Consider the following 9,475-nt stretch of genomic DNA (forward strand, 5'->3'; position numbering starts at 1 on the left):
TGCCTCCCAGCCCTGGTATTCCCCTACACTAGGGCATCAAACCTTCACAGGATCAAGGGTCTCTCCTCCCACTAATGTCTGACTAGGTAGGTCATCCTCTGCTACATATGCTGCTGGAGCCATGAGTCCTTCCATGTGCACTCTTTGGTTGGTGGTTTAGTCCCTGGGAGCTCTGAGGGTGTGTGGGGGTCTTGTTTGTTGATATTATTGTTCTTCCTATGGGTTGCAAACCCCTTCAGCTCCTTCAGTCTTTTCTCTAACCCTCCATTGGGGACCACATGCTCAATCCAATGTTTAGCTGCTAGGATCTGCCTCTGTATTTGTCAGGCTCTGGCAGAGCCTCTCAGGAGAAAGCTATATCAGGCTCCTTGTCAGCAAGCACTTCTTGGCATTCACAATAGTGTGGGGTTTGGTGTATGTATATGGAATGGTTCCACAGGTGGGGCAGTCTCTGGATGGCATTTCCTTCAGTCTCTGCTCCACACTTTGTCTCGTCTCCCTATTTCGTCCTATGAGTATTTTGTTCCCCCTTTGAAGAAGGATGGAAGGACATTGGTCTTCCTTCTTCTTGAACTTCATGTGGTCTGTGAATTGTATCTTGGGTATTCCAAGCTTTTCTGCTTGTCCACATATCAATGAATGCATACCATGTGTGTACTTTTGTGAATGGGTTACCTCACTCTGGATGATATTTTCCAATTCCATCCATTTGCCTAAGAATGTCATGAATTGATTGTTTTTAATAGCTAAGTAGTATTCCATTATGGAATGTACCACATTTTCTGTAACCATTCTTCTGTTGAGGGACATCTGGGTTCTTTCCAGTTACTGTCAATTCTAAATAAGGATGCTAGAAACATAATGGAACATGTGTCCTTGTTATATGTTGAAGTATCTTTTGGCTATATGCCTAGGAGAGCTGTAGCTGGGTCCTGAAGTAGTATTATACCCAATTTTCTGAGGAACCATCTGACTGATTTCCAGAGTAGTTGTACCAGCTTGCAATCCCACCAAAAATGGAGAAGTGTTCCTCTTTCTCCACATCTTCACCAGTATCTGCTGTCACCTGAGTTTTTGATCTTAGCCATTCTGACTGGTGTGAGGTAGAATCTCAGGGTTTTGATTTGCATTTCCCTGATGACTAAGGATGTTGAACATTTCTTTAGGTGCTTCTCAGCCACTTGGTATTCCTCAGTTGAGAATTCTTTGCTTAGCTCTGTACTTCATTATTTAATAGGGTTATTTGGTTCTCTGATGTCTAACTTCTTGAGTTCTTTGTATATATTGGATATTATCCCTCTATGGGATGTAGGATTGGTAAAGATCTTTTCCCATTATGTTGGTTGCCCTTTTGTCCTATTGACAGTGTTCTTTGCTTTACAGAGGATTTGCAATTTTATGAGGTCCTATTTGTCAATTCTTGATCTTAGGATATAAGCCATTGGTGTTCTATTCAGGAAAATTTGCCCTGTGCCAATATGTTTGAGGCTCTTCCCCAATTTCTCTTCTTTTAATTTCAGTGTATCTGGCTTTAAGTGCAAGTCCTTGATCCACTTGGACTTGAGCATTGTACAAGAAGATAAGAATGGGTCTATTTGCATTTTTCTAACATGCTGACTGCCAGTTGATCTAGCACCATTTGTTAAAAATGTTGTCTTTTTTTCCCCCACTAGATCATTTTAGCTTCTTTGTCAAACATCAAGTGACCATATTTGTGTGGGTTCATTTCTAGGTCTTCATTTCTCTTCCATTAATCTACCTGCCTGTCTCTGTATCAATGCCATGCAGTTTTTATCACCATTGCTCTGTAATACAGCTTGAGGTGAGGGACGTGATTCTGTCTGAAGTTCTTTTATTGTTGAGATTAGTTTTTGCTATCCTGTTTTTATTTTTTATTCCAAATGAATTTGCAAATTGCTCTTTCTAACTCTGTGAAGAATTGAGCTAGATTTTGGTGGGGATTGCATTGAATGTGTGGATTGCTTTCAGCAAGATGGGCATTTTTACTTTATTAATCCTGCCAAGTCATGAGCATGGGAGATCTTTCCAGCTTTTGAGTTCTTTGATTTCTTTCTTCAGAGACTTGAAGTTCTTGTCATACAGATCTTTCCCTTGCTTGGTTAGAGTCATATGAAGGTATTTTATATTATTTGTGACTATAGTGAAGGGTGTTGTTTTTGTAATTTCTTTCTCAACCTGATTATCCTTTGAGTAGAGGAAGGCTTCTGATTTGTTTGAATTTATTTTATATCTAGCCACTTTGCTGAAGTTCTTTATCAGGTATAGTAGTTCTGTGATGGAACTTTGGGGTCACTTAAGTATAAGATCATATCATCTGCAAATAGTGATATTTTGACTTCTCCCTTTTCAATTTGTATCCTTTTGACTTCTTTTTGTTGTCTAATTGCTCAGATTAGGACTTCAAATAGTGTACTTAATAGGTAGGGAGAGAGTGGGCAGCCATGTCTAGTCCCTCATTTTAGTGAGATTGCTTCAAGTTTCTCTCCATTTAGTTTGATGTTGACTACTAGTTTACTGTATATTGCTTTTACTATGTTTAGGTATGGGCCTTGAATTCCTGATCTTTCCAAGACTTTTAGCATGAAGGGGTGTTGGATTTTGTCAAATGCTTTCTCAGCATCTAGTGAAATTTTCATGTAGTTTTTTTCTTTGAGTTTTTTTGTATAGTGGATTATGATGATGGATTTCCATATATTGAACCATCCCTGCATCCCTGGGATGAAGCCTACTTGGTCATGAAAAATAATTGTTCTGATGTGTTCTTGGATTGGGTTTTCAAGAATTTTATTGAATACTTTCGCATCAATATTCAAAAGAGAAATTGGTCTGAAGTTCTCTTTCTTTGTTGAGTCTTTGTGTGGTTTTGGTATCAATGTAACTGTGGCTTCACAGAATGAATTGGATAATGTTCCTTCTGTTTCTAGTTTGTGGAATAGTTTGAAGAGTATTGGTATTAAGTTTTCTTTGAAGGTCTGATAGAATTCTGTACTAAACCCACCTGGTCCTGGGCTTTTTTTGGTTGGAAGACTTTGAATAATTACTTCTATTTCTTTATGGGCGATGGGACTGTTTAGATGGTTTATTTGATCCTGATTTAACTTTGATATTTTGGATCTCTCTAGAAAATTGTCCATTTCATCCAAGTTATTTAGTAGAATGTGGTTTGGCTTCCATGTGCATGTGGGCCTTCTGTTTATTTTTGTTGTTATTGAAGACCAGCCTTAGTCTGTAGTGATCTGATAGGATGCATGGTGATTATTTCAATCATATTATATCACTTGAGGTCTGTTTTGTGACCAATTATATGGTCAGTTTTGGAGAAGGATCAATGTGGTGTTGAGAAGAAGGTATCTTCTTTTGTTTTAGAATGAAATGTTCTATAGATATCTGTTAAATCGATTTGGTTCATAACTTGTATTAGTTTCGCTGTGTCTCTCTTTAGTTTCTATTTCCATTGTCTGTCCATTGATAAGAGTGGGGTGGTGAAATCTCTCACTATTTTTATGTGAGGTGCAATGTGTGCTTTGACCTTTAGTAAAGTTTCTTTTGTGAATGTGATGCCCTTTCATTTGAAGCATAAATGTTCATAATTGAGAGTTCATCTGAAGAGTTTTTTCCTTTTTTGTGTATGAAGTGTCCTTTCTTATCTTTTTTGATAACTTTTGCTTAAAAGTCGATTTTATTCAATGTTAGAATGGCTACTTTAGCTTTTTCTTGGGACTATTTGCTTCGAAAATTATTTTCACTCTGAGGTAGTGTTTGTCATTGTCTCAAGGTGTTTTCTGTATGCAGCAAAATCTTGGGTCCTGTTCCCATATCCAGTCTGTCAGTCTATGTCTTTTTATTGGGGAACTGAGTCCATTCATGTTAAGAGATAATAAGGAAAACTGATTGTTGCTTCCTATTATTTTTGTTGGTAGAGTTGGAATTAAGTTTGTGTGGCTATCTTCTTTTGCTTTGCTGAAAGAAGATTACTTTCTTGCTTTTTCTAGGGTGTGGTTTTCCTCCATGTGTTTGAATTTTCCATCAATTATCTTTTTTAGAGCTGGATTTGTGGAAAGATATTGTGTAAATTTGGTTTTGTTCTGGAATATCTTGTTTTCTCCATCTATAGTAATTATTGAGTATAGTAGCCTAGGTTGGCATTTGTGTTCCCTTAGGGTCTGTGTGACATCTGCCCAGTATCTCCTGGCTTTCATAATCTCTGGTGAGAAGTCTGGTGTAATTGTTATAGGCCTGCTTTTATATATTACTTGACATTTTTCCCTGACTGCTTTTAATATTCTTTCTTTATTTAATGTGTTTGGTGTTTTGATTATTTTGTGATGGGAGGAATTTCTTTTTGGTCTAGTATATTTAGAGTTCTGTACGCTTCTTGTATGTTCATGGGGATCACTTTCTTTAGGTTAGGGATGTTTTCTTGTATAGTTTTGTTGAAGATATTTACTGACCCTTTAAGTTGGGAATCTTCACTCTCTTCTATACCTATTATTCCTAGGTTTGGTCTTCCCATTGTGTCCTGGATTTCCTGGATGTATTGGGTTAGGAGCTTTTTGTATTTTGCATTTTCTTCGACTGTTACATCAATGTTTTCTGTGGTATCTTCTGCCCCTGAGATTCTCTTTTCTATCTCTTGTATTCTGTGTGTGATGCTTGCATCTATGACTCCTGATTATTTTCCTAGGGTTGTCTCTCTTGGTGCTTCCTTTATTGTTTCTATTTACATTTTTAGTTCTTAGATGGTTTTGTTCATTTCCTTTACCTGTTTGATTGTGTTTTCCTGTAATTATTTAAGGTATTTTTATGTTTCTTCTTTAATGGCTTTTATTTGTTTACCTTGTTCTACTGTATTTCTTTAAGGAAGTTATTTATATCTTTCTTAAAGTCCTCTATCATCATCATGAGATGTGATTTTAAATCCAACTCTTGCTTTTCCAGTCTATTAATGTATCCAGGAATTGCTGGGGTGGGAGAACTGGGTTCTGATGATGCCATGTAGCCTTTGTTTTTCTTGCTTAGAGTCTTGTGCTTGTCTCTTGCCATCTGGTTATCTTTGGTGTTTGTTGGTTTTGCTGTCTTTGACTGGAGCTTGTCTCTCCTGTGGACTTGTGTGCCTATGATCTTAGGTGTTTCAGCTATCCTGGGCAAACCAGCTCTCTCCTGGGGGTGTTCCAGAAGTCTGTGCTACAGTCTTAGCTCCACAGTACAGATCGACACCAGAAGGATTCTGTCCCCAGCTGCTCTACTGTTCCTGCACCCTTTGTGCTCCTAGCATGTCCCTTTTTGGACAGCTATTGGACTGAAAGTGGTGATCTCACCTCTGGGCTTAGGAGTGAGTGCATTCCTCGAAAACCAGCTCTCTCCTGGTGGGATATGTGTGCAGAAGGCTGTAGAATAGCCTTAGTTTTGGGGCACAGATGAGACAGGAAGCAACAATTAAAATACCTTCAAAGGTACAGCTCTTTTTGTTTTGTTTTGATCCTGAACTGTACGTGATGGAAAAGACATAGGAAATTGTTGAAATTTAGGCTAATGTAGTAGAGGACCAACAAGATTTAAGGTAGAACTAAGGGAAGTGGTTTTAACTGTGTTTACTGTGACTCACAGGTCTTGTTCTTTTCATGTGTGAAACCTATCATGAGAAGAAGATGTGTCTTCTCAACTCAACTACTCTGCTAATGAAGGCAATAGAAAGAGTACTGCTTTCTGTGTGTCTTAACAGTGTTTCCCTTTTGTTTCTACAATAGTTCTTGTTCCAACTGAGAAAAATCATTTCTCAAACTATGTTTATTGCCAAATATTTTAGCATGTTGTGTGTTGCTAGAACAGAATGATACTGACCACGCAATAGACAAAGAAAATAAATATTTTTTATAGTTCTAAGAAGTCCAGTGTTGAAGAGTTTGTATATGGTGAGGACCTTCTTGCTGTAATAATTCATACTTGAAGAGACAAAAGACAATAATGGACATGAAAGAGAGAAAGGAATCACTTACCTTTTTTCTATCAAGAGCCCAATACTTCAATTGCCTCTTCATGAAACCATAAGCCCATCAATTCTTCATGGTCTGTTACGTAAGCATCCTTCTCTATATAGTCCCCAGTTCTCAACATAATTGCATTGGGCTTTAGGTTCATGACATTTGGACCTTGGACAATACAAGTAAGTCATGTTACCAGGAGAAGATGCTACTGCCTGTATACATCAAATAATAGTGCCAGTGGTAAGAGATCATGATGGATTTTCCAGGAGAAGCTAGAATCCAAGGACAGAAGCCCCTCTCACTTAATTGCATTCACTCTTAACAGTGTGTATTCTGAAGCAGTCTGAAAGTAGAACTTCAATCCAGGTAATTTAAATAGATACCATCAAGATCAGTGCAGGAGATTAGTATCAGTACTCAAAGGTAAATAAATCATCCAAAGGTGAAATTTGTACTCTTAGAAAACACACATTTATAAGGAAATAATAGCAGCAAATTAAATTACTGTCCAAAGTCCTCACCAGATTTAATGACTGATTTATTAGAATGAACAGACAAGCTGCTGAGACAAATTCATTGCCAATCTATGATTTTGAGATCTTTAAAAATTATAAACTCATAATAGACACATTTAATTTCAGCAAAACTTTATGTATTTAGAGTTGGACATTGTAAAAACTTAAAATCCTGAGAGATAAAATTGGTGATATTTTAAGTATATAGTAGTGAATCTTTAAGTGAATTTTATCTTTACAAAAGTTCATAGCTTATCATTTTTTTACATTTTATAAACAACATAAAAAGCATGTGTTTTGATCAATTTTGTAAAAGTTTAATGTTCCAAAACATATTTTTAAGAGTTGTAGTGTTTTCTGAGCTCTTTTTAAGAGCTGTGTCTAGATTCCCAATACAGCAGAAATTGCACTGAAGAGGTAAATGGCAGACATTTTCTAAGCTATTCATATTCTGATTTATTAGATTATATGGTAAAAAATAACTCAAAGCTGGTTAAATTTTTAACTTAAAAGTTAAAACTGTAGCTCAAAGGATAAAATCTCTTATTGAAATTACAGAAAATTCAGTTCTGTTCCTAGCCTCCTCACCTCTCTGTCTCTGTCTCTCTGTCTCTGTCTTGTCTCTGTGTGTCTGTGTGTCTGTGTGTGTGTCTATCTGTCTCTCTCCCTCCCTCCCTTTCTCCCTCTCCCTCTCTCTCTCTCTCTCTCTCTCTCTCTCTCTCTCTCTCTTTCTCTCTCTCTCTCCCACACACACACACACACACACAATGACACATACACACATGTATATACAAGGTCATCTCAGTACTGCAGTGAATTATTAGCATAGAATGTTGACCAGAAAATATTTTTTGTTCAAATGTCTTACTGCAAACTAATTTTAAGATAAGAAAACACAAACCAATGCCACTTTTAAAGTTGATGCAGGGTTTTAGGATTGTGTTGCAAATAAAGTTTCCTTCTGGCTATTATTTGATAACACCAGAGTGGTTTAAGAAACTTTTCTAAGATGTAGTAACTATTACAAAGACAATTACGGAGTTAATGCTCTTCTCTTTATATCTTCATAGTTGTTCATTTCATCCTCTACTCAATCTCTGGTCTTTTCAAGTATGCACTGAGAATATTATTGGACTCTCAGAATCTTTGTCTAACATAAACAACAGAAACATGTTAAAGAACTTAATTGGGGATATTTAGCTCTGCCTTCATTCTCAGACTGATTCTAGCCCTGGGTCATGGGAACTGCATCTGAAGACAGTGAAATGAAACATTCATTTGGTTGTTCAGTCAATCTTTTTTTTTTAATTAGATATTTTTTATTTACATCTCAAATGATATCCCCTTTCTGGGTTTCTCCTCCAAAAAATCAAAAAACAAAACAAAACAAAACAAAACCCTATTCCCTCCCCCCTCCCTCTACTAACTTACCCACTCTTTCCTACTTCCTGGCCCTGGCATTCCTCTATACTGGGACATAGAGCCTTCATAGGACAAAGGGCCTCTTATCCCATTGATGACGTACTATGCTATCCTCTGATACATATGCAGCTGGAGCCTTGAGTCCCACCATGTGTACTCTTTGGTTGGTGGTTTACTCCCTGGGAGCTCTAGGGGTACTGGTTAGTTCATATTGTTGTTCCTCCTATGGGACTGCAAAACCCTTCAGCTCCTTGGGTCCTTTCTCTAGCTCCTTCATTGGGGACCCTGTGCTCAGTCCAATGGATAGCTGTGAGCCTCCGCTTCTGTATTAGTCAGGCACTGGCAGAGCCTCTCAGGAGACAGCTATATCAGGATCTTGTCAACCAGCACTTGCTGGCATCCACAATAGTGTCTGGGTTTGGTGATTGTATATGGGTTGGATCCCCAGGTGGAACAGTCTTTGGATTGTCCTTCCTTCAGTCTCTGCAATTCCTTCCATGGGTATTTTGTACCCCTTTCTAAGAAGAAGTGAAGTATCCACACTTTGGTCTTCCTTCTTCTTGAGTTTCTTGAGGTTTGTGGATTGTATCTTGGGTATTCCAAGCTTCTGGGCTAATATCCACTTATCAGTGAATACATATCATGTGTTTTCTTTTGTGATTGGGTTACCTCACTCAGGATGATATTCTTCAGGTCCATCCATTTTCCTAGGAATTTCATAAATTCATTGTTTTTAATGGCTATATAGTACTCTGTTGTGTAGATGTAGCACATTTTCTGTATCCAATCTTCTGTTGAGGAACATCTGGGTTCTTTCCATCTTCAGGCTATTATAAATAAGACTGCTATGAACATAGTGGAACATGAATCCTTATTAAATACTGGAGCATCTTCTGGGCATATGTCCAGGAGTGGTATAACTTGGACTTTAGGAAGTGCTATGTCCAGTTTCCTGAGGAACTACCAAACTGATTTCCAGAGTGGTTGTACCAGCTTGAAATCCCACCAGCAATGTAAGAAGTGTTCCTCTTTCTCCACAACCTTGCCAGCATCTACTGTCACCTGAGTTTTTGATCTTTGCCATTCTGACTGGTGTGAGGTGGAATCTCAGGGTTGTTTTGGTCTACATTTCCCTGATGACTAAGGATGTTGAACATTTCTTTAGGTGCTTCTGAGCCATTCGGTATTCCTCAGTTGAGAAAGTAGCTCACTGTACGTTCCATTGCATGTTTTCCTTAAGTTTGTCTTCCAAGCTTGACCATAAACAACATACTGTATTGATCATGCTTAGCTAGCATTCCTTGTTCTAAATCCTTTACAGTATTTTGCCTTTTCTGACACTCTTAAAGTTGATGCAGACATAGGAAATATTGGTTAATTCACAGCCATTAAATAATTATTCAACTCTATGATTTTTGCCTCTTCTTTTAAGACTCAAAAGACCTACTCCATCTAAAAGTTTATTACCTGAGTTTTTTTATCCTAGCCACTCTGACTGGTGTGAGGTGAAATCTCAGGGTTGTTTTGATTTGC

This window comes from Mastomys coucha, unplaced genomic scaffold, assembly GCF_008632895.1.
Source record: "Mastomys coucha isolate ucsf_1 unplaced genomic scaffold, UCSF_Mcou_1 pScaffold15, whole genome shotgun sequence".
Lineage (NCBI taxonomy): Eukaryota > Metazoa > Chordata > Mammalia > Rodentia > Muridae > Mastomys > Mastomys coucha.